Source organism: Anser brachyrhynchus (genome assembly GCF_964034855.1).
Source record: "Anser brachyrhynchus genome assembly, chromosome: 2".
Taxonomy (NCBI): domain Eukaryota; kingdom Metazoa; phylum Chordata; class Aves; order Anseriformes; family Anatidae; genus Anser; species Anser brachyrhynchus.
The window spans coordinates 135,688,054-135,713,323 of NC_137695.1; the positions used below are offsets into that span (position 1 = coordinate 135,688,054).

At 39.9% G+C, this 25,270-nt stretch overlaps 1 long non-coding RNA gene across 2 annotated transcripts in view; it reads right to left on the reverse strand.

Annotated features, from left to right (window-relative positions):
• Positions 1–11,881, reverse strand: part of LOC308190008 — a 15,335-nt gene extending 3,454 nt beyond the window's left edge. The window contains exons 1-4 of one of the 2 annotated variants that reach the window (XR_013946773.1): positions 11,204–11,881; positions 8,850–8,982; positions 7,543–7,644; positions 5,082–6,967 (exon numbers count right to left, since the gene is read on the reverse strand). This is a non-coding gene — a long non-coding RNA (uncharacterized lncRNA). Of the gene's footprint in view, positions 1–5,081; positions 6,968–7,542; positions 7,645–8,849; positions 8,983–11,203 lie in introns of those variants that run through there. The other variant, XR_013946772.1, reaches the window with a different exon arrangement.
• Positions 11,882–25,270: the final 13,389 nt, after the last annotated feature.

The window sequence follows — 25,270 nt, forward strand, 5'->3', positions numbered from 1 at the left end:
TAATGCTTCCAGAAATTGAACAGTGAACAATTTGGGTGTCTGAATATGACAGGAAACAACAGCCTTTTTGATCCAAGACATTTCTGTGAGCATTATGTCTACAGGATGAACTCTGAATTCCTGGATTTATATTGAAGAGTACAAAATTCAATTTTTAACTCTAGATTATAAAAGGAAATTAAGTCCAAAATGAAAGCACCATGCAAATACTAACTGTGAAATGCTTCCAATAAATATCAGATATTAACATTTAAGGTTATATGACATTTTGCAGATGCAGGAAATAATCAGACATCTATTGTCAGCCAATTAGTAAATTAAAATACATGCAAATGCAAAAATCACTGATCTGATATCAGCTTTGATATCATGTAAATGATATGTGTTAAATTTATTGTACGAAGGAAATTTTTAAATGACTAAGTACTCATGCTGAATAATGGGAGAATAAATCAGGAAAGGATAAGTCTATATTTGTCCTCTTTCTTGTATTCTCTTGCTATCCAATAGCAGCTACAGCATGCAGCAGAAGATGAGGGTTAAGACTTTCTCGTAAGCCTTGAAGTGACAAATATGTTCCTAAAATTCAGGAGTCAAAGTTGTCTAGAACTTAGGTTCCCATTCACATCTAATTGACTCTCAGTTCATACATGGTAACACTGAGTGCATTTCACACTTTGGGTAGAGCAAACAAACACTTGCTTCCTGAGAAACTGTTTGCAATGCATCAGTGGCACTTATAACACAGTCAGTTTGGAAGGAGAGTGACGTGGCTAAGGTACAAGCCCAGGATATATAAGAATCATCTTTCAAGCTTCACCCCAGACTTTCTTGGTGATGTTGGACCAGTCATATGGCCTCCCATATCCCTCAATTTCCCTTCTGTATTGCAGGGCAAATAGCTTCATTCTCCTTCAAAAAGGAGGACATTCCTGTATGTTTGTGATTCAGCCTAGCTAGCCTGGCAGGAGGAAACAACACGTTGTGCTTCTCACTCTCTACGGTTATTTTGGGAGCTTTACAAAGAGGTGGGAGAGATGAAAGCAACATCTGAATTGTGCTTTCTACGGCTGTAACAAAGGTAATGGTGTCTATCAGATTTGATCAAGCTGTTGGGCTGCTTTTACTCTGGTATACTTGAAACACTGAAGTACTTTGTTTTCTTTGTAGTGTTTTGATGTAATACTTCTCCGTTGGTTCAGTTTATGCTCAAAGAGATTTAGAATTTGAAAAAAAACTTTTAAGTGGTACTTCTACTGTTTGCCTTAAGGGCCTGACTCACAGGATCTGTCACATTTTCCCAGTGCACTAACATTTCAGCTGGAGAATTTCAGTCACCATATTTTACATGTATTGCTTTGTAATGAGTAAAACAGTTCCTGTTGAAAAGAAGCTGGTAGAGCAGTAGGTGTGTCATGGTTTCAGCTAAGATAGTTAGTTTCCCCCCTAGTAGCTCGTATGGTGCTGCGTTTGGGATTTAGGATGAGAATACCGTGCCGATGTTTTAATTGTTGCAGAGCAGTGCTTACACTAAGCCAAGGACTTTTCAGCTTCTTGCTCTGTCCTGCCAGCAGGCAGGCTGGGGGTACAGGAGGAGCTGGGAGGGGACAGGCCCAGGACAGCTGACCCAAACTGGCCAAAGGGGTATTCCATACCTTATGGTGTCATGCTGGACAATTAATATGAGGTAGCTGGCCCGGGGTGGAGGAACTGGCTGCTCAGGGATAGGCTGGGCATCAGTCAGAGGGTGGTGAGCAATTGCATTGTGCATCACTAGTTTTGTACACATTATTATTAGTAGTACTATTATCATTATTATTATTATCTTCCTTTCTTTTCTGTCCTAATAAACTGTCTTTATCTCAGCCCACAGGCTTAATTTTTTTCCCGATTCTCTCCCCCAACCCACAGAGGGAGGGGGGAGGGTGAGTGAACGGCTGTGTGGTATGTGGCTGCTGGCCAGATTAAACCACAACAAGGTGGCAGGTTCCAGTTTTTACTTCAGGGAGGCATCACAGCTGCAGCCAAAAACAGCCAAGAACATCCATGGCAGACTTCTTTTTGACCAGTCACGTGAGATAGGAGAGGGGACACATCTTTATCAGTGTAGCACTTTGTGAGGCTAAGTAAGAAGGATGAAATAACAGTACACAAAAATCAATGGCAAACTCTTGTTGACTTCTGCCACATGAGAATTTCATTCTCAAGAATATAGCATTTTTGAGCAGTAGGAAGAGCAGTTCTTACACACACCTGCTTTGTGGTAGTACTATCACATCATTCATACAGTGGTTCTGGGCACTGCCTGTCTTCTACAAGGTGCTCACACTTACCATGCTCTCAGCTAAAAAGGAATGGAGACACATTTTGTTCTGTGTATTTTTGAAACTGGTATTTTAGTTTCTTCCTTTTTTCCATCCTTCCCTGTCTTTCCCATTGCTATATTTTTCCCCCTCTTTGCATTCTTTCTCTCTCTAATATTTCCCAAATCAGCTTTGAAGTCATTGACCTTGAAAACAAAAAACAAAAGAGCAATTCACTTGCCAAGTGCAAATACCTTGACAGATGCAGCATACAAACCAAGCTGTGAAATCAAACAAACTTGTAACATCTCACATCAGAAGCCCTTTTTCTCCCTCTGTCTGGGTTTCTACACTGTATTATTTTTCCCTTGATTACATCATTCCTTTGTGAAGACCTTAACTCCTATGTAAGCTTGACACAATAACTACCCTAGTCTCTATATTAAATATATCATAGAAATTGTGTAATTTATTGATTTGGGTAGTATTCTTAACAATGCTGTTAGATGCTAGCAGAGATTTCTGGCAAGGATCCCTTGATCTTATAAAAACAGCCACAACAACCCAAAGAACCTCAAGAGCCTCTAAGTCTTAGGAATCTGTAATGCCATGTTGTCAACAGGGACAATTAATATGACACACCGTATTACTATGGGATTCACACTAAGGCTGCCCAGGAGCTCCTGGGAACTTCAAGGGCCACAGTTGTTTAGCTCAAAGCTGCAAGGACGTCTTGCAGTGTTGAGGCTCATAGTAGGTATTTAACCCTAGACCTCTACTTCAACGATGCAAAACTGAGCCTGGAAATACTTGAACCTCTGGGTCAAGTCCTCTAGCAGAGAGGCAACAGTAGATTCACAAGAATTTCTATATGTAGGCAAACCACTAGAGGGAGGGAGAGGTCTACAGTGCCCAAGTAGCACTTCCCAAACCAGCTTCTCCACCTCTACTCCATCACCAAATGCAGACTGGACCCTGCCTTTTTATAGCAAGTTGAGACTTCAGTTTTGACCCTACTCATAGGCCAAGTGAAGGTGGCAGCAGTTCCCCAAGGTATTCAGCATCTGACCCTTCAGAAAACGACTAACAGCTTTCCTTCAGGCCTGCCTGCTGCTCCCACATGGATGCAATTTCTCAGCGCCAAGGCTGCAGGCCAGATGGACGTGTCCCATGGGCTGAATGCGGCCCAGGAGCCATGAGCTGCAGCACCATATGTAAGTGGTGTTTTACATACATATCAAATGTCTGGCCTCAGCTAAGATGCAGATGAAGTATAATGCTACTACTGTAGCACAGTGCCCTTAATATTATCCCGCAATGTGGAAAAGCCCTTCCTCCAAATCATTAGCAACAGATGAGCTCTGTTCTTATTATAGGCCCCCGAGTATTTTGTAGCAAAAACATACCCAGAACAAAGTATGTCTCCGTTCCTCCTCAGCTGAGTTTTAGCAAAGAATTTAATAAAGATTTATAGGTTTTCAGAGATTGTTTTGAGCTTAGCCAAGGACTCCTTCTTTAATCAGACTTTTCCATGGGGGGCAGGGGAGGAAGTGTTTTCAGGGTAATAGAAATTGAAGCAATATCTCAGGTATCTCCAGCCTCTCTCAGTGTGCTACCAGCCCTTTAACTTATGAGAGAACAGACTTTGTTTTTACAAGTCTCATCCAGAAAAGCTTTGTGTGAGTAATAAAATGTTAGGCCCCATAAGCTTATGCTAATGCTCATGTCCCTGGACTTTATTAGGTTTGGAAATCAAAAATTAATCCTATATAATTTCCAAAATAATAAGAAAATGTTCTGAGGGCAAATAGGTGAAAGCTATTCTGTGTCATTATTCACTGAAGGCCTTTTGGATGATTTGAGATGGACAAATGCCAGAACAGAACTTCCACTCCTGCAAGGAGCTTAAAATATTGCTAAGCAATATTAGTTTGGATTTGTGATAGACTTCATTCTCATGTAAGTAGATGTGTTCATTCTTGTTAAATTAATGTTTCGAGCATTCTGAAATGCTTTTCGGAGAAGGCATGATAGTTTTCCAGGTAACTTGAATAGAGGCATTGAATCCAGGGAGGAATGGTATTTAAGTCTGAAGAGAGTGTAGTCAGTTAATTACAGGGAGTAATGCGGTAAGAGTTGGAGGAAGGACTAGTTTGGTGGACCTTGGAAATGGTGACGCCTGCCAGCAACCCAGAAGAAGCAACCCAGGTCTGTTCATTTTTTCCACATGGGTAGTGTTTGCTGAACTACTGATCATTCAGGTTGGTTTCCTGCAGACTCTTTTTGATTGAACAATATTTTTTTTCTGGGGGACAGTCCACAAAATGTGACACAATATTCAAGATGAGTAGATCAAAAATAGGGACAATAACAAAATAATTGTTTCACATGTCTAGCATATTTTTGTGTTTGTATTTGTTCTGGCTGGAATTCACCGTCTTTTCTGCAGACCTGCAGTCCAGCTCACATTCTTCTCCTTTAAGCACACATCTGATTATGGCTACATGTGTTTTACTTACCCTATTAAACTGCATCCTGTTTATTCCAGGGTATTTTTATTTATTTATTTATTTATTTAATTTATCAAAGTCATTTGGAGTTTGAAGAGTTTGCTATATGAACTCCTCATGTCACCATCTAAGTCTTTAACAAAAATATTTATTAACTAATGTCAGGCCCAGAACTCTACTGTAAAATCTGGCTTACTACATCAGTCCAGTTGCCAATTGTTAGGGATTTTGGATTGAATGTGAACCCAAAACTCTTGGAGAGGGAATCAACAAGCAATTGTGCTGTTAGTAGATGTGGCAGAGTTTTCTTACTCTACCAGAACAGATATCTAGTCCAATAGTCTGTTCCTAACATCAACCAGTTTCAAGGACAGTTTTAAGAAACTTCAGAATGGGCAGCCGTGGAACTAGGGAAAATTATGCTTTAACCAGAAATTACAGGTGACAGTATGATAGTGCACACTGTGTTTATGCCAGACAAAAATATCTGGGTGTCTGAACAAGGGAGAAAGAAGTAAAAAAGACTTCTTTTGGAAGATAAATAGTACATCCTTTGAGAGAGGATGGTGTTTTTTTAAGCCCCTGACTGCTCAGCTTTGCTGGACATCTGATAAATGTTTCTACCACATGCTTTTCTTGTGGATCTTGCACAGATCAGTTAATCTCTTTGAGCATCAAATCTCTATAAAGTCTGTAAAGTGAGGGGAGGAGCTCTTCCTGATTCTGAGGGATACAGGCAACTGAGGCGTCTGAAGGACTCCATGATACCGTAAATGACAACCCCTCCCCCACTTCACCCTTGTCCCCCCAACAAACAAACAAACAGCAACAACAACAAAAACTCTAGAGAAGAAAGGATGAAGCCAGAAGACATCAAAGATTAATAAATACCTTGACTGGAACATGATTCGTGTCTGATGAGACACCCAAACAAAGTGAGGAGATACACTGCACAGCTTAGGTAAGAGAAATGAGGAAAGACAAGAGTTATGTGTGATAAAAATAAAAGAGCCAGTCAGGTACAATGGAAGGGATTTTTACTTGTATTCAAAGCATTTGTATCCCATATAGAAAGCATATGCAGATTGAGAGTTTTTGAGAGTTGCCAGACATTGTTATGAAAAGTCAAGTAAGAGACTATGACATGAGAGTCCCATCAAGACCACAGTCAAAATAGATTTATGATCCATTAGGACTCTGGCAGAATTTAGACAGCAACATGTCTATCAATGAGACTCTGTTTGTACCTAATCTAAGAAGCAGCAAAGCTCAAGACTTAGCTTCTGCCTGTGTAGTAGACAAAAAGAACTGAATCTTTTGTAATACCAAAGAAACCCATCCCTCTATGGGATTAGCAGGATTCCTTGTGGCTGGAAGCAGGGATCCCTCTCTCCTTGCTAACTTCCCTTTTATCCAGATGAACTGACTGGGCACACGGAGACTCCATCTCCAGGAGTGCATGTGAACTTCTCTCCCCAAATAGGGCTCGTCCTTGGTGATCCTTACTGACCCCATTATGTGCTCGCCCATCTGAGTGCTGGGGGAGAAAGTGGCTTCAGAAGCAGCTGAAATGTTGTTTGACCCTAATCAGGAGAAAGGACAAAACAACTCTGTGGGGAACACGGAGGTAGATGTGCTCAGTGTGACCAAGCAGTGCAGATCAGGGCTAGGGCAGCCCACACAGGACAGCACAGAGGGGGCACGAGGCTTAGCATCACAGTCAAATGATATTTCTACCATCTAATAATTTTGGTATTTTTTGTACTGAGAACCATGTTTCTACCATATGCTGATACCAACCATCACTGTGCTTGAGGCTGAAAGGATCTATGAGTAATGAATTCCTTACGGTAAGTCTCTCTGAAGTGCTGGATTCAGTAGTGTTTCTCACAGTGTCACACATACACACATACGTGAACACATGTGTGTGTGTGTGTACACAAGCCAGATTGGATTCTTCACAAAAAGCAGTCATAACTTCTGTTTTCTGTGGAAGTGACTGAATGAGGGCAGGTTAGATTTATGTAAGGGCCCAGCAAGTGATTCATTCACAGCAGATGTGGAAGGCTTAGCATCATGTCCTTTCTTCAGGTTCAGTTCCTTTCTTTGTTTGAGGGAATCCAAACTCAATCTCTCTCTTTGGTAGACAGCTTTCTGGTGGAGAATGGTTAGAGTAGAACAGACACGACAAAGTACAGCAACAGAAATTACTTTCTTAAAGGCTTAAAAGGAAAAACTGATTTTTCTTGCTTCTTCAGGAAGAGAATCAGCTCACACTTTCACAAGAACTGTTCAAGCAGTTCAAGATCATCCCTCAGCTTTGCAACACCCAAGTCTCCTGCATAGCCCTCTTTGCTTTGAATGCCCTTGCACAGATCCAGTTGCCTCATATTCTGCAACAGGTTTTCTGCAAATGTTCACATCTCCTTTGTCTATATGTGCCAAACCACTGAGCTTATGAAGCAAGAAAGTGAAAGTAATTTATAAAACTAATTTCAGATCCCAGAGGAATAACGCAAGGAAGAATTGAGAGCTTATGTCTCTCTTCTTGTTGTACATTCACTGGATAAGAAGTAACCTATTTTTAAGTATAACTCATAATTTAAAATAGTGTGTCTCCTTTGTTTAAAAAAGCCTTTAAAGGAAACCATTTGTTCTGTTTTCCTTCCTGTTATTTTTTTTTCTTTCCTCCTCCCCTTTAAATAGCATAAGTCTTATTTCTAACTTACAGGGATGGTCATCTGCTCATCTCATTCTCATGTGGTCTCTCTGGAAAGAAGAGAAATGATGAGCCTTGCATTCCTTCACTGTCTTCGTCCCCAGGGAAATAACTGTAGCCACAGATACAGAGCAGAAAAAATGAGTGAGCTGGGCTTTTTCACCATCCTTTATTTACACTTTTCATGGTTTCTTTTCTTTTCAATATTGCTTATGTATTTATGTTCAACTAGTGTCTCAGCAGGGATCAAAGTCTACTCTCACTCGTGTAGTTTCTTGCCACAGCAAGGAAAGGGTATAAAAGCCCAGCCAAAAAACAAAACAAAACAAAACAACAACAACAAAAATTCTGTAACTTGCAACACAGTTTGGAACTACCAAAATTATGACACCAGTTGTCTGGGTCAATCTAGAGTAATCCCACTGGTCTCAGAGTGGCTCAGGATGCACTGAACTCTTGGTGCCCACTTGGTGCAAATCTCCCTTTTATAAAGCACCTGGCTGCAAATGGAGCAAGATATGATACTGTGCTCTATATGGCACAAATAGGGCTAGGAGAGGGAAGTTAGGGGGGAGGGAGGGAAGGCGAATTAGTGTGCAGCAATTTTATAGCATAAACTGTGATAAAAATCCTGGCAGATATTAACATTTGCCTGGTTTCAGAGTTCTTTCCAAACTCAGATATTAGATTAGATTAGATTTAGCAGCATCTTCTCCCCCAAAGGCCAGTGAATTTTTGCATAATTCTTGAGAGCAACAGGGAAAACAGATCTTTCCCTGATTTTTGTATGGAATTTATAATTATTTTTGATTGCCTGAGACAAGACCATGTACCCAGAAACAAGAAATACTGCTATAAAAAGGAAGTTCATCAGGTGAATATGGAAGGAGAGGGTGAAGAGGGGGATGTTTTAGCTGGCTTCATGGTACCAGTGAACCACCAGACATCCCAGAGTGACTACCCTGAAACACACAGAATGTTGCAGGCGAAACAGGGAGCTACTGCCAGGTAACATTGCACAGGATTTGAGAAGGAAGGAAAAATTACAAGAAATTTTCTACACTGAGGAAACTACTTCACTTCTACTTTACAAATAGGATTTTTCAAAAGGGTGTTTTTTTGTTGTTTGTTGTTTGTTTTTGTTTGTTTGTTTGTTTATTTGTTTTTACCAAAGAGCTTGGAGTGATGAACCTAACAGAGGCTGAGCAGAAATATCATTACTCTGCATAGCTTTACAAGTAGGTAAATGCAAGGAGAGAGAGGAGCCCATATGCAGGTAGGCACTCTTTTTGTACTAAGACCAACAAGAGGACCCACCTCAGTTCTCACCTTCCACGCCTGACATCAAGAAAAACCATTTTCAAATTTCCTCTTTGTTGGAGAGAACCTGAGCCCACATTATCTTCTTTACCGATCCGTCTTCAGGCTTTCACACACTCTCAATTTGGACCTGTTCCAGAGAATGGAAAGCACCAAAATTTCTTGTCAGGTAAACATTAATCACTACGCTCATACATAAAGAAATCATCTCTTATTCCACCTATGCATCCAGTCTGAGAGCTCTCGTGGAGTGGGATGTTATGGCAAAATACCAGTCTGTGGGCCCTGGCACCACAGATTTCAGCTCAGCATCCAGTTACGTGGTGATGCTGAGAGCTGCTGTGATATAAGGGCACTGAAAAAGAAAAAAAGAAAAAAAAAAAAAAGGAAAAAAAAGTCTGTGACTATGCTGCTTACATGTACATAGAAAATGTGGCTTGGCACAAAGGCAGCTGCCTGTGCCCATATTAAAGCCAAGAGAAGCATCACTGGCAGGCCTGAACTGGAACAATACACCCAAGAAGTTATCAACAGCACTCCAGGTGGTGGTTTTTGCCCACAGGAAGAAATTTTGCCTGGAAGTTGTATCTCCTCCATGCACCATTCACTGAACTCAATGAATGAAAGTGATCTAGATTAGACTCTTTGATGATGAATTTAATTGAGGCAAAGTCTGATGAAGCAGTTACCTCAGCTCCTACAAAAATTAGTAGGAAAGGGAAAATTTCTCAGCAACCACTTGGAGGGGTGTGGGGTGCTCAGAGGAGTCTGCAGCTGCTGTTCCTTCAAGAAGGGTTGATGGAGCTATGGGGGATCTCAGATGAGCACAGGTGTGCCTATGGGTCTATTATCTTAAGTTTGTCCTACAAAGAGATGAAAGAAAATGCAATGGGGTAACTTTTAAGGCACTTGTTTAAATCTAGTCAAGGTTTTACTTATCATCTCTTTTTAATGAGAAACAAAAATGCTAAAGAAGTTGCATAGAAATTAAAAAGCAGGGGTACCATAAAGGACTTCAGTGCCATGAGTTAAATATCCTCTTGTACCAGGTGGTAGTGTAACGGACTGCAGTAAAGATGTGTACTGCGAAGAATTACTGCATCTGCAAATCATTATTTGCAGTAGAAATATCATGTAGTTCGATGAGCCACTGATGTATCTCATGGGGAATTTGCAAGAGATCTCCTTTAATTAACTTGAATGTAAGTAAATAAATTAATGCAATCTTGGTCTTAGAACTGAATGGGGTGGAAGGTTTCCTCATTGCCTCAGGAGTGTCTCTAATGCATCACTTCTTGGTAATTCAGATTAGAGTCATAGAATCACAGAATCATTTGGGTTGGAAGGGACATTAAAGCCCACCCAGTTCCAACCCCCTGCCATGGGCAGGGACACCTCCCACCAGCCCAGGTTGCCCAAAGCCCCATCCAGCCTGGCCTTGAGCACCTCCATGGATGGGGCATCCACAGCTTCTCTGGGCAGCCTGTGCCAAGGCCTCACCACCCTCAGAGTAAGGAAGATTAACTGAACTATTCAGTGTGGAGATACAAGTTTTCCTCCTCATGTCTGAGTATGTTGTCAGCAGCAAAAGAAAGGAGTTGGACTTCCTTGGAGCTAGCACAGGGTTTCAGAGGCTAACTGCATTAATGGCACAGTTAACATGACACTTTTTGCTCCCCAAAGCCTGCCCTTTTTCCCTCTCAGTGTACATGAATTAACACACCAAAGGTGAAATTTAATACCAGGATCACCAGGAACTTTGTTTTAGGGAGTCAGTAAGATCTACTAAAGCAAAGGAATCTGTGTCAGAATGAGATTTTCTAATTGTGCTCTTGTTCCCAAGATGAGTTTTCAGTTATATTAATGCCATTAGCTGCCTGTGAAGGGAAAGAGAGAAACAGGTTGGAACTAGCAGCAAGTACTGAACAGTAAGGCCTGAATATACGTAGGTTTGTATTCTTCTTTGGCTGTGACTTAACAGTTAAATCACATTTCACGTTATTATTCTGGGTTCCCTGGCTGGGTAAATGCTTCCTGATCTAAAGCCCACACAAAATTTTGTGCAGAAGTCTGACTGGCTCTTTTTCAGTCCTTCTGCAAGGAATGACTAAGCTGGATTTGGAGCCATTTTCATACTGGTCACAGCCAAAACAAATGCGAGGACTGAGACATAATTCTATAGCTTTGTGCTTCAAATTTACATTCTCTGTTGAGGTCAAACATTTGTTGGCTAGTGACAACAAAATCATCTTATATTACATGTCAACTGTTAGTATAGCTTAAAAGACAAACCAATTTCAAACATCAGAGGAAAGAATAAAATTTAAACCTTAGGAACAGTAATTTCTTACTCTGGAAATCAATAACATTGCATGGAGCTGCATAACCTCTCCAGTTTCTATCACCATAAGCTGAGGCTCTGATATTCACTCCAAGCATTGCTCAGTCTCAGCAGACTTTGATCCTCATGGGGAGGAAACATGGATCCGACCTCTGCCTGAACTTGGGTCCTGCAGAGAAAAAGATTCCCCAGTCAGGAAAACAGAGGTTTCTGAGCTTCTAATACATCTGTTAGATTCCTACCAGGCAGTGTGTGCACACTCCTGTGAAGTGTCCTGAGTAGTCTCCTCTAATTAACCTCTCAGAGAAGGTTGACAGCTAATTTGCTGACCAACCTGAAAAAACTGAGAAAATAAGGAAATATAAAAAATGCCAGGCAATGATTTTAGCATGATTCTTGAATTAATTTTGCCAGCTACAGCAAACAAATAGCCCCGGCTGCTGTGCAATAACCTCATTCTTTGTTCAGCTTCTAACACTGGTCCCTTCTCACCTCCAGCCTTTCTCACTGGGAAGTTTCCTGATTTGATTATTCATTATTGATTTCACTGGATGGACATAATGGAAATCCTCAAAGTGGAAGGAGCTGTAAACATAAACCAAAATTCAGCTCATTGCATCTCCTAACAAATATAGACAAAGGAACAACCTGAGTTATGCTTGAAACTCTTCCAGGAATTTGCTAAAACCCCCAGATTAGGATGCACTAGCTTATTGCAGCTTGGGTGGAAAACCAGAATACACCATCCCATACAACATAATTTTTCATCTCTGTTTCCTCTAAGGTCCTAAGGGCTGTCCTCCAAAAGTTATTAGCCCCTGAATAAATGTTGCAGTATTGAACACCTCAGATCAAACATAGCATCTGGGAAGATGAAGAGCGGCCCTTCCTTGGACAACTAGGTGTGGAGTACACACCACAGACAGTAATCCCCTTGATTTTCAAGACAGTAAATGTGACATGAAGCTCTTTTCTTCAGAAAAACAATCTGGCAGGAATCACTTATTCAGCAGAGGTGAAGTTTCCACTGGGCTTGTTGGATCTGGGCCCAAAGTCCCCTCAATCCAGTTGTGGATACTGGTCCGTGTTTCCCCAAAGATGACACTTAAAATGATACACCTGCCTCTTCATAGAACAAAGTGGTTTCCATAGCTTAATGGCCTTTGATCTTACTGGGATAAGTCAGGATATATCAGATGAGGTTGCTATCTGCTCAGGTTATTTGTTTAGAGCCCTTAGCCATAAACAAGTTCATCTCTCTTCTGCCTTGTTTGAGGGCAAAATCTTTTGTGCCACCAAAATACTATGCTTCACTTATTTATAAATGTTCATCAGATCATTTGCCAGTACAAATTACAGCCCAAGTATTATCTGTGAACTGTGTATTTCCATTATTCATCCTGGTCTCCACTCCTGATTGGATGCCTGAAACTTTATGAATAGAGAAAAAAGTGAATGATGAATAGTGAATCATGAATAATAAACAGAAGATGAGTACACTTTTTCATACTCCTATTCCTGCATGAATATGTGTATTCCTCTATATCAGTTTTCTTCACCAACATTCATATGCAGAAAAAAAAAATAGATTGAAATAAGACTAACAAAAAAGGGCAGGCATGCAGCTGAATCAAATCAGGAACCGTATTTTTTGTGCATAGTTGTGAATGCACTACTCAGCAGTTATTCAGTTCCAGCAAAATCCAACTGTTCTGGGGACAGTGTTAGCTGGAGAGCCAGGAGCAGATTTTTCTCCATGAATCCCCCAGTACCTTCCCCATGAAGGTGGACATGTTGCAATGCTTCTGCTTTCTTCTGCTTCCTCAGCTGCAAAATAGAAATAATGATGCCCTTTCTTCCTTCCATAACACCTTCAGACATCTGAATAAATCAAGTTAAGTGATAGAGAAGCATTTTTAGTCACTTATCAGTAACAGGCATAAATCAAGTCAGCCTTTAGATTCTTAACCTTTTAGGTAACTTACAAGTATGTTCAATGCAGATGTTGCTTAGAAGATTATTCATAAATTTTATTTTTCACACTACAGAAAATTGATAGCTTCTATATGCCTGACTTGTCAAATTGTGTTATACTTAAAAACAAACAAACAAATAAACAAACAACCTTTTTGTTCATTTAATTTTTATTTTTTTTCTGCAATGTCCAAAACTTAATTACTATTTTCCTAAACTGCAAAAATTTGCCCTCCCAAGCCTGTAAAGTCTCCTAATTTAAACCTGTAGAAACATCTTGGTAGAGAATGTGGGCAATTACAATCATTCCTGTTCTAATTTATACAATTATAAGAAATGTATTTTTTCTTAGCTGTGGGCTCCAGCTGTCTAAAGTTGCTGACCAGAATGGAAACTATGAATGTACTTTTTTGAAAGGAAGAAGATTTTGTTTAGATTGTGAGATTTGTACTTCTCTTTTGCATGTCTTTAAGAAAGGTTCTGAATTAATTACATGTGCATTTCTATCTTGCTTCTAGTTAGGGATTCTACATAACTCCTAAAGTTTTGTACTGAAAGGCAATAGGGTTTTCATCTTCACAAGGCAAAAAATAAAATCTTTAAGGTCTTATCTGTAAATGAAAAAATAAATAAGCTGAGCCTTCTATATGCGATCCATCAGTTTGTAGCTTAGTTATTATCAAGCCATTTTGAACATTTTGAAATTCAAAGAAATGTTCCTAGCCTGACTAAAGGTAGACAAGCCCTTCAGGAAATGCTGGAGGGTACTCAGCCAAAATCATCCATTAGTCACCCAGAATTACCCCTCTAAATCAGACAGAAAAGGGACTTAAATCTGCTTTTCTCACAGAGTGAGTGTCTCAACCTGGTTCCAAAGAGCCTTTCGCCAGCTGGGACCCAAGATGGTTATGCTGAAGCCAGCACTGTTAGAATAGTTTTGGTGGTATAGCTCTGCTCTTTATTATTTTACTGAAGGAAACAACAGAAAATTCTGCATTTATGGGATGCCAGGATTTGAACATTTTCTGAAAGAGTTTTTAAAAATAAAAAATGTTTTTAACAGCGTTTTATACTATTAAAGTATGTAAGCATTTTTATAAGTACTAGATATGCTTTCGTCAATCACAGGAATATGTGGTGTGTCTGTTTAGATTTTAGCCCTGACTTTCTAAAAACCTATAATCAGGAAGTTCAAAGTACCAGCCTAGTCTACAACTCAGTTAATGGAAGTTTTGTGACCATATTTTTGCCACTTTAAAACATAACAATACAGCTTTGTTGATGCTTCCTTTGGTGCTCAAATGAACGGTAAATTAGGGTTGCCCTTTTAGTTTCTTTCTGAATCATCAAATTATAAATGCATTTCATCTGTCTCAAGGTATCACAGTTAAAATTACAAGGTGACCTTTAAAAATGGCTAGTAAAGCACCGTTGCTTACTTTGTTCTAGATATCACCTCAGACAATCACTTGTCTGTCATTTTCAGAGATAAATTGCTATTTCCACTGTGCCTACACCTGTAATAGCAGCTGCCTTTTCACCACCTAGCACTCACTTTTCTACACCCATCCCCATGCTTGCATTTATTTCTTTCTGTCTACACTGCAATTTGCAGCATCTCCCTGTGAAGGAAAAAGTATATATTCAATATATAAATACAAATATAAAATATACCTTGACCTTCCTTTCTTTTTCCCCTTCCCTGTCCATAATATAGACTGTCACCTTTTGCCCTTTCCCCTTACTCCTCCCTTTGTTCCAATTATTCCATCTCATCCCACCCACAGATCCCAGAGTGGCTGAGGCTGGCAGGGCCTTCTGGAGGCCACCTGGTGCCACCCGTGCCCAAGCAGGGACACCCAGAGCAGGGTGCCCAGCACCACGTCCAGGCGGCTTCTGAAGGTCTCCAAGGAGGAGACCCCACAGCCTCTGGGCAGCCTGTGCCTGTGCTCATTCCCTTCCTTAGTCTGTTGCTTAGCTTCTCGGTATGCTCTGTCTCTTTTTCCATCACTTCACAATCAGATTTACACAAGTCTCAGCTTAACACCACTCTGTCCCTCCAACCCCTGCTCATTTTGACCCCGGTACCCTCTCAGCTCCCAATGCAGAGTGGCATTGCCCTCCTTCCCTCACCAACCCGGCTGCCTTGAACTTGAACACAAATGAGCACAAGCTTTTGGAAAACTCATCCTTTTCTTTTTTCTATTTTTTTTTTGGCCTCACTGAGGTTTTTTTCTTTCTACTTTCTTGCTAACTGCTTGTACAGAAAGTCCTCTGAAAGATGTTTTTGCTCTCCTCCCTGATTATGGGGGAGAGAGGAGTGGTGCTCAGTAATGTCGTATTCTTTATTATGTTTCTGATTTGATTCTTCTCACTTTCTTCTGTGTCTCATTTGCAAATACAAGATCAACCAGTGCGTCTGTGTCAAAAAGATATGTCTTCCATTTATGTCTTTACTTCATATCTATTTCTTTATGTTTAAAGGAAAACCTTTTCTTGTCCAACAAGCAGGCCAAGCTAAACACAGGTAAAATAAACTTCTTAATCTCTCTTCCTTGCTCTTCAAACTTCTCACAACTGCTTTTCTTAGCCATTGGTACAATACTACCATGCTGCTCTTCAATGAGTTGTAATCTTCCTTTGGGATCTCAGACACTTAATACTCTGGTATAGATACCATCATCTTACATCTCTGTGAGTACACTGACATTTTAACTGACTTTCCTCTAACTTAAGCTAATGAATGTCTCGCCTCTAAAGCATGCACAGAGCCACTATGAGGGTGTGTTTTTTGTTTGTTTGTTTGTTTTTTCCTCCTGTAAATCCTAATTCGCTGTAACCATATTGAGATCATTGCCCCCCATTGTGTCCTGTGGGTTACATCTGACCAGATGCAGACATCTGTAGATACAGGTGTGTGTGCAACAGCTCATCTTGACTTGCTCTGTTGTGGATTGAAGGAAACAAGGCATTGCCAGATCTGATCCAACAGGCTGATATCTAGTGGTGTCTGTTTTCCTTCATTGGCTGTAAAGAAAGCTGGAGGTAACTAGCTCAGATGACAACATCTGCAGCTGAGACATTTGGAACTAATTGAGATGAATCCCACTTTTGAGTGTTTTTGAAATATTTCATCTTCATTTTTAAATTATATGTGGTTGAGAGCAATTCCATATCCATACCTCCTGGATCTGTACAGGGCCTGGGGTTAGAGGCCATGATTATGTTCTCATGGTGCCACTATAACAGTTAGACTTTAAGTTATCAATAGCATCAGAATGCTGTAGAGAAAAAGACTGAAGAAAACATCTTGCAAAGGTTAGAGGAGCCACAGTGATGTATAGCAAGAATATGGAGGCATTCAGAAACAGTTAATTGATAGCTTGTGTGGCTGCTATTCACAGTGCTGCAGTCCCAGTGACTCTAAACATATGGCAAAAAAGATAATGCTGAAAAAGAACAATAGCATTTAGTCAACTGCAGTATATAGCACTTATTTATTTATTTATTATTAATAGTGGTACGTAAAACTTTTCTAACTTCCCTTTGGAAGAGTTTTTAAGTCTAAGCCACTTGGAGAAAACATGAAGTGCTCAGATTTTCATAGTTATGGATATCATTTAGTGAAAATTTTGCCTTTGTTTTGCTGCAGGATTGCTTTTAGCAATAAGAGAAATTCCAGGGTTTGTGCTAATTCTTTTCACTTCTTCTCATGTCTTTCATTTTGTAAACCACAATGACCTTGTTTGGAAATGAGATGACTTAACAGGGATATGACTGAGATATATAAAACTAGGAGTAGCATGGTGATAATGAATGAAGAATGTTTATTCAGTGTTTCCCACAATACTCTTGTACTTTTCAAGGAGCATCAAATGGAATTACCAGGCAACAGATTTAAAGTAAATAAATGAAATACTTTTCACTACATGCTACAGAGTTGCCTGAGGAAATTGTTATCAGACCGGAAGAAAAATACCAGACGTACACACATTGTACAGTTTTCCCATGGAAAGCTTGTCATTTCGTGCAACATAAAAGCTAAGAGTTGCAGTAGAATTATTCTTCCTATGTAAATCAAATGTGACTTTTTGTCTTACCTTACTCTTGTTATATATGTTAGAAGGAAAAGCAGGGCCCCAGGGAAGAAGGCTACTGCTTTACCTTTCTTGGCTGCTTCACTCTGGGTTAGATGGAATCCCTGGTGGAAGGCGGAGACTTTTCCTTCCTGCAGACCAACCAAATACTGCCCATGAAGAAAGGTTTTGAAATGCAGCATGAGATGGACAGATTGAGCCCAGACTGGGAGACTGCTCAGGAAATCAGAGAGCTTATACACGGGCAACTTTCAAAGGTGATGGAGAGAAACAGAGCTTTCCAAAGAGCTCATAGAAAAATTTTTATATATATATTTTTTCAACTTGGAAACATATACACACAAAAAATGCTGGACTAAGAGAAACTCTGGAGGAAAAGACTTGGCATGCAAGAAACATGGAGCAAAGCAGAGAGAGTTGCTTCCAAATCCATTTATTTTAATTCAGTCTTTCCCAGCACATCTGGATTTTTCTCCGCTTAAAAAGTGTGTTCTCTAAGACATCTCTTTTCAGATACAAATTCCTTTTGGTGCTTTTGTGGTGTTCCAAAAGGAAACTACATTAACAGATGCATGTCAGAGCTTTGGCTTTTGGGGTCATGTCATATCCCCATCACGGAAAGTATCTAGTCTCTATAGTCAGTGGAGAGAGAGAACTACCATCGGAAAGTGACTCATACCTAACTCAGGAGAAGACAAATGAACCTTTGGAGGCAGCTGTTTCTCCAATGGCTACACTAGGAACCTTGATGTTTAGACTATGCTCCTGACTTTCAGATGCCAATATTTATGCAGGAAAAATCTCATCATTTCTTTTTTTTCCTCATTGGAAAATGTTGCTCTTGCAACTTCCCAATGTGCATATGCATGAGTAAGCTGGTGAATGTAATATATGTGCTGACCAGTATAGTATGCAGAGCTGTCGGCTCGCTGATGACAATAATCCTTGCAATAGTCACGTCTCTATGTTGTGGTTCAAAATGCCCTGTCTACATTCATCTTCATAATGAAGCTCAGACCAATTTTTTATTTTCATCCCTCCACCAAAAGAGGCATTGGCTCTTCTGACAGGAGAAAGCACTTCATCATCCCTAAGAGCATCATTTGACAATAGGCTAACAGGCTCAGAATGTGATCTGATGTTGTGAAACAATTGCTTTGATGGCTTTCCTCAGCTTGGTTACAAGAAACCTTGCTTGACAATTTATTTTGAACATCTGGCCTACTATTATTGAGCATCTATTTATAAAGTAGTCCTCAACAAACTCTCATAGAAGTGTCTGTCTTCAATCAGTTTGTGTGTGTCTTGTGGCAACAGAATATTTTACAGACATTAGTTCCTAATTGTCCAGGGTTTTCTTATACAAATCAGCATTCCCTTCTGGAGCTACTTTATTTATATATGTTTTTTATTAACAGAGCTGTTTCTGCATACAACATAAATGAAAACAACTCTATTAGAAAAGATGTGAGTCATTGCCGTCATATTATTAAATAAATGATTTCAAGATCTCAGATGAGGCATGAAAAAAACTTTAACAAACAGCTAGCAATTCCTTAAAATCCATTAAAAACATCTCCTTTTTTCTACATTTGTATTAAGTTCATTCAAAAATCTTCTGTTTTTACCGAGGGTAGCGAAATAATTGTAAGCACATTTGGAGATGCTATGGGATATTAGAGGGGAGGGGAGAAAGAGAAGGCATGATTCTCATTCAAGAACAAAGATACAGCATGGAAAGTTTCGATATACTGCTGTTACTACATGGGTACATCACACATCCAGTGAAGGCATGTTGGGGAGCGATGACAGTTCTGTGTCTACCATGGGCTTAACTCATCATACATTGCTGCTCTTGCAAAGATCCTCCTATTGCTTTTCTAGAGAACACTGAAGTCTGATGCTGTTAAGCCAGAAATATGTCTCTCTGTAGGAGCATTTTCTTGCCCTGTTACATATGACAAAATCCTTTGTCCCCTCATAGTCATTCAGCTCAAGCTGGATATTTGTATTTCATTGAATCCGTGAAATACACTTTGTACCAGCTAGGGTATGTAAACTAGAAAAAAAGGGTGTTGTTAATGGGAAAGAGCTTAGAAAGAGCTCCTTGCCTCATTGATTTCAAGAAAAAATTTGTATTTGCTTTGAATAGAATCAGATTTTTCCCCTAGCTTTTGACTATAAATTTGACAGAATCATTTTGAATTTATCTGAGCATTATATTAATCTGTTGATGATATACGCTGTGAGTGAGAGAAAGACAAAAGAGGGGATTTTTTTTTTACACTTTAATCTGCTCATACCTTTCCTCACTGTGAATCTCAGGGAAGAATGTGGTATAGAATTGTATAAATATTTCTAATCACTTGGATGCTTCTATTTTGGATGATCTCAGGAAGGATGTTAACACTCAGAACACTAAGTGATCCATAGAAGTAGATGCATGCCCTGTACTCAAGGAAACATGTTGTGAGTGATGATTATCACATTGATTTAATATTTTTAGAGTTAGGAAATACTTTCACCTTGGTTAGCCTGTCATCTTTTAAAATAAAATAAAAATAAATAAATACAAAGAAATCTTCATATACTACCCCTAAAGGATCAAAACTCTACTGTCAGTATAATGTTGTTTTAAGACATTGGATTGTCTGGAAAGCTTTTCGGTAGTGGAGTGAAGTGTTTCTGCATGAAACTCATTGTTTGCATGGGGTGACTATAATCATGTTACCTACCGCTCTGTCTGTCACTGTCTTAGTCCCATACGCAATGGTTCAAGAAAGATAAATTGAAGGAGGGTATTTCTGTATTCCACTTCCAGGTGTGCAACAGCTGGTCAAGGCTAAGGGACTTTGGGGCTAGAAGCTATAAATTTGGCTAGAACATGGGCCACTTTCCATCATTCTAGCTTTCTCACATTAATAATCACTGCAGCTGAGAACATGGGAGCTCAGGTGTGTGCCATCACTTTCCTCCCTATCATGTATGGGCACGCATTGACCTGTCTGGGATTCACACTGGGACCGTGAGAAATGACAGGCAGAAAGCTGTGATTTATACAGCACTGTTGCAATTAGGGCAGAACTCAAAAGTGCTGTTAGAGTTTGGCTGTGCCAGTGTTTCCATTGGAAATTTTTGTGTGCAATGTTTTATAATTTGGTCATAAAATGTCACTCCAGGCTGCAATTTGGCATACAAGCACCAGGAGAAATCTTACAACAAAACGCAAAATCTATTTGGTGCTTTTAAAATCATTTGGATACTTGTATACATGCCCACGAGCATTTCTGCACATCACCAGAAACTGGGAACAGGAGGTGCATAACTTAAGTTGCATACGTTATTCAACTCAAACTTATCAAAACCAGAGATGAGAGCAGAACTGCTCTCCCCTGTGCAGCTGTCAGGGGCTGGCCAGTGTCCTGCACCTACCACCACAGGGAGAAATGCCACCTGTTTCCCCTGCAAGAGCTGGAGCAGGGGGTTCCCTCACTTAGTAGTGCCCATTCATCTTTAAACACACGCTGAAATCTGTCAGAGCCCTAAGAAGCCCTGAGCTGACCTGCCCACTGATATCTTCTCCCTCCATGTGCAACACCAGCGGGTAGAGGAGCTCATGGCAGCACTCATCTCGACTGGCTCCTCCTGACCCCCAAACTACGTTCCTCCCATCCCTGGACTAGAGCCATGCTCAGCCCCATGGTCCTCCTCCCTGGCTACAGCGGGGGCCTGGGCTCCAGAAGGAATTTCAGTCCCAAGGTTGTGACTAAGGGTGAAGTACCAAATCTCCTTGTTGTTAGGTTTGCCTTGTGCTCAACAGGGGAATGAATGCAAGTCTTCCTCTCAGGACTGCTGAAATACCAGCGATGAGTGCCACAGATGTGCCTGTAAATAACTGCCTAGATCTAAGAGCAAGCCCATGAATGAAAAATCATTCATAGAATATTTCCAGAAATTGAACTGAAGGAATTAGGAAGGAGGAAGCAAATTCATGGCTTTGAATTATGCTACTTTTTTGCTGTGTTCCCAGTACATCACATGTTACAACCCCACCTGAAAGTCACAAACACAGAATAATAAATGATGTGTATGCAACATTTGAGAATAGTAACCTCCAGATATTCAGCAGCTTGCATACTAATAGCATTTACAAAAGTTGTTTCCTTCCATAAGCAGAGAGGAAATATCCAGTCAAAGTAGCTGTAAAGAAAGGAGTACAGGAGCCAAGAGATCACAGAATATGAGGTAGGAATAGGTGGCCATTTCAATCAAACAGTCAGCATGAGCATTCTTATTTATGATGTTATAAAAGGTTTATTGACCATTTTACAACTCTAGCTGCCCAATGTTTGATTTAACCAGAAAACATGCCAATAAGGTGCATTGCCATCAGGCCTAGCTTTCCGTGGCCTGGAAGTTGTGACAGCTTAGCCCAGAAGTTTCCCAAAGTATTTGTTAGTAAACAAAGAATCCTTCAGGTACAAGGGAGAAAGCCTGCACCTTGACTCATGATCTTCTAGCAGTCGAGGAGAAAATCTGCACCCTTACTATCTACCAGTGAATAGAAACACCACTTGTGTTATTATTACCTGGATAAATCCCTATTTTTACTGCCCTATACTGGAACACACAATCTACACCACTGGGTAATTTCTAAATCACCACTGGTGGTTTTTGCCATTGTAAGCACTGAAGTATCCTCTTTCAGTCTGCTGTGGTCCTCCTGTGCAATATATGTTGCTTCCTGTCAGGGTCAGAGTGGAAGTACAGGTGGGGAACATCACTGACTTACTGGATGTGATCACCCTGATCTAGAATAAGATGAGTGAAAGACATTTCTTAAATTGGGAATTTAAAGCTCATTTTTTAAATGAGCTCCCTGCAATATGGGCAGTGGCTAAAACAAAACAAAAGCAAGAAATGTGCCATTGCACCAGTGGACTTTAGACCTCTCAAGCATCACTGTTTTGTTTCCTCAAACGGGAGAAACGAGCACGTGGCAGTGATTTGAAGGAAGTCAGCTCAGTTTCCTTGGCTACACTGTGTTAGGCCATACAGCTCCTCACTGAGTTCCTTCAAATGCACAACTATGGGATGAGGGGGAAGGCTAGAGAGGCAGCTCTTTCAGTGAATTAAATATAACAAACTTCCTTTGGCTAGTTAAAATTCAGTGTAAGCCCTCTATATGTGTATGTGTCCTGATCAGCCTCCTGATCATCCACACATGGTTGTCCCATGCTGATGATGCGTCATGTCCTGTCTCACAGACATCAAAGCTGCACACTAATCTAGAAGGAGGATGCCAGTGAATGATGCATCAGAGATGCAGTGCTCCCTGCACTTCGTCTGCACTTACTCTGGATCCAAAACTCCTGCTGAGCCAGAGGACTACAGCAGCAAAACACACGCAATCAAACAGTCGTCAGTGTAAAATCTGTCTGTCCTGAGTTCCAGGAAAAGTACTCAGCCTACCAGGAGATTAACTACTGCAGAAGCATCAGCACACAAAAGTGCCTTTTATACCCTAATTATTTTACAGTATGTGATGCAATATCTGGTGCTCTTAAACTCTCTCTCTTTACCAAGCATCAAAATTGCTGGCTGCAGAAAAGTCAGCATATTGTGTATAGATTTTAAGCCAAGCTGCTCTCTGGTACTGAACTGCTAAATTACATAAACTTTCTAAATTCAGTGATATTACTTGAAGTTACAAGATCTCAGACTTAGGTCCTATATCTTCTGGCGAATGGATTTATGTTCAGTGATTAAAAAAAAATGTATGTAGGGAAAAAGTATAATACAGTACATTTATTGCTGTGTTCTTTCCTTTGTGGAATTCATCAAAAAAAAAAAAAAGAGCTGTTAAAATAATGAGCCTAATCATGAAAATGGAATAGGAATATGCTTACCTTCACCTGTTTGGTAGACGAAGCCTTTACCATTCTGAATATCTTTTGGACTAGTAGGAGGGAAATGATGGGAAAATACAAAGCCTTTTTGGAATAAACAAGAATGTAAATCATTCCGAGTTCAGACAGTGCTCAGCTCAAGAATGCATCAGCTTGGGAAAAGATTAATAAACCAATATTTCTTTCTTGTGCTGTTCTTTGGAGAAAACAGCTGGCTTTGATTAAGTAAATGAAGATCAAAAGAACAGAGAGAAACATATTGAATAACTGGTCCTGAATAGGTACACCAGTCAAAAGAGAAAGTTGTGTTCTCTGTGTCTTTAATTACTAGGAGGATTTTTTTGAAAAGTATATAGCATTATTTATAGTGGTTCTGTATGGTAGGATCCAAAGTACTCCCAAATAATGTTTCTCCTATTGAAACGGACTTAATAACTGGTCTAGAAAGACCATCTGTGTATAACAGACATTAAAATTGCATGAAGTGAATGATGCTAAGTTAGTCTGAAGGCAGAGTACCTATTGCACACCTCAATGTCCCATCTGTATTGCTGCATATTGAATCAGCCTAGGAAACTGCAGAGCCAGATGATAGCCTTTGTCTTGTAAATGTACCTTAAATTTGTCTTGTAAGTATACTTTAAACCATAAGAGGGAAAAATGGGGTGGAGCTACAGGACAGGAAATGTAGCTTGCCATTGATACTGTGGTCAACGAGGTTTGAAACACAAGCAGGGACACAGTAGGTGAGAAGCAGGACAGAAGGACTGACTTTAACAAGCCAGAAAATTTTATGATGACAGAAACTATCAACCTCAGAAAAGCCAGACAATTTCCCTATAACATGTTGGGAAGAGTATTTTTAAGACTGATATTCCTTTTAAGGTGCAGTCTTACATGGTGATGAAAGAGTGCCTGTTCATCCTTTTATTAATTATGGTCTGAATGCATTTTAGATTATTTTTCATGAACAGCTGTCGACATTTTTTTTATCTCAGTAACCTCACTCACTTGAAGTACTATTGTTGGTGACTTCTCTTTACCGCTCTGATTTTGGATAACAAGCCTTAATAGGAGACATGCTGTTCTTTGGATGAGACAAAATGTTCTCACAACTTAACAGATATTTCCATTGTAAGATTGGCTCACACGACCAGGGGTGAATAAGCTACTGAAGTATATCATGCCATCTACTTGTGACTCACCTGCTCCATTTTGTTTTTAAAATAATGTGGAATAAATTATGAAGTAATTGAAACAGAGCAGAAATCTCAAGTTTTGAGCTGCAGGGAAAAAAAAAAAAAAGCTTGAATCACATCAGTTTTCTATATTCAGTTTCACTGAGTTCTCCATTTCCAAGGTCTACAACGGATCCTGTAAACTCTTTTGTGTCTCTGCAGCTTAAGTACAGGTATAGTTCCATTAAATTAAAGGTAAGTAAACATATGATTAACATTAAGAACAAGATTAAATATTAATAATGTGATGGCCTCTGTAAAGATCATCAAAAGAAGAATAGCATTGCTACAAAAGAGTTAAAGATTTTTTTTTCTCAGCTAAAGGAAAGACTGAAATTAATTTTTGAAGTGGCTGCAGGTATGTATTCTTTGTACTCTAACAGGAAATATTGAAACTGTACAGGATTTCTGGTTTACTTCAGAAATATCTGGAAAGCTTAATCTGTGGTGACACTATGTCCATGAGATTAAGGTATGGTTCATTTCCACCAATGATGGATCCAGAGTCATCGCCAGACCCAAAGCTCCCTCAAAGCTTGGAGATACTCAGATTCACCAATATCCCTAAAAAGGCATAATCCATTGGAAAGAGGCAGTAGGTTACAATCACCATAAGAGCAGTAAACCATGTGGTTCAAACCTGATGTTGTAACATCTAGCTTAAAAAGATGTCACATATGTACAAAGTGAGTAGAAAGATGGGTTCATGAATAGGGTTAAAAAGAGGGGACAAGGCCTCAGGGTCTGCACACTGCCAGTAAGGTTGGGTTAAAGCCTGCAAGTAGTGCAAAAACTTTTTTATAATCCACATTGCCAGAAGACTACAAGAGTCCTGACAGCTGGCCAATATCCAATGGAA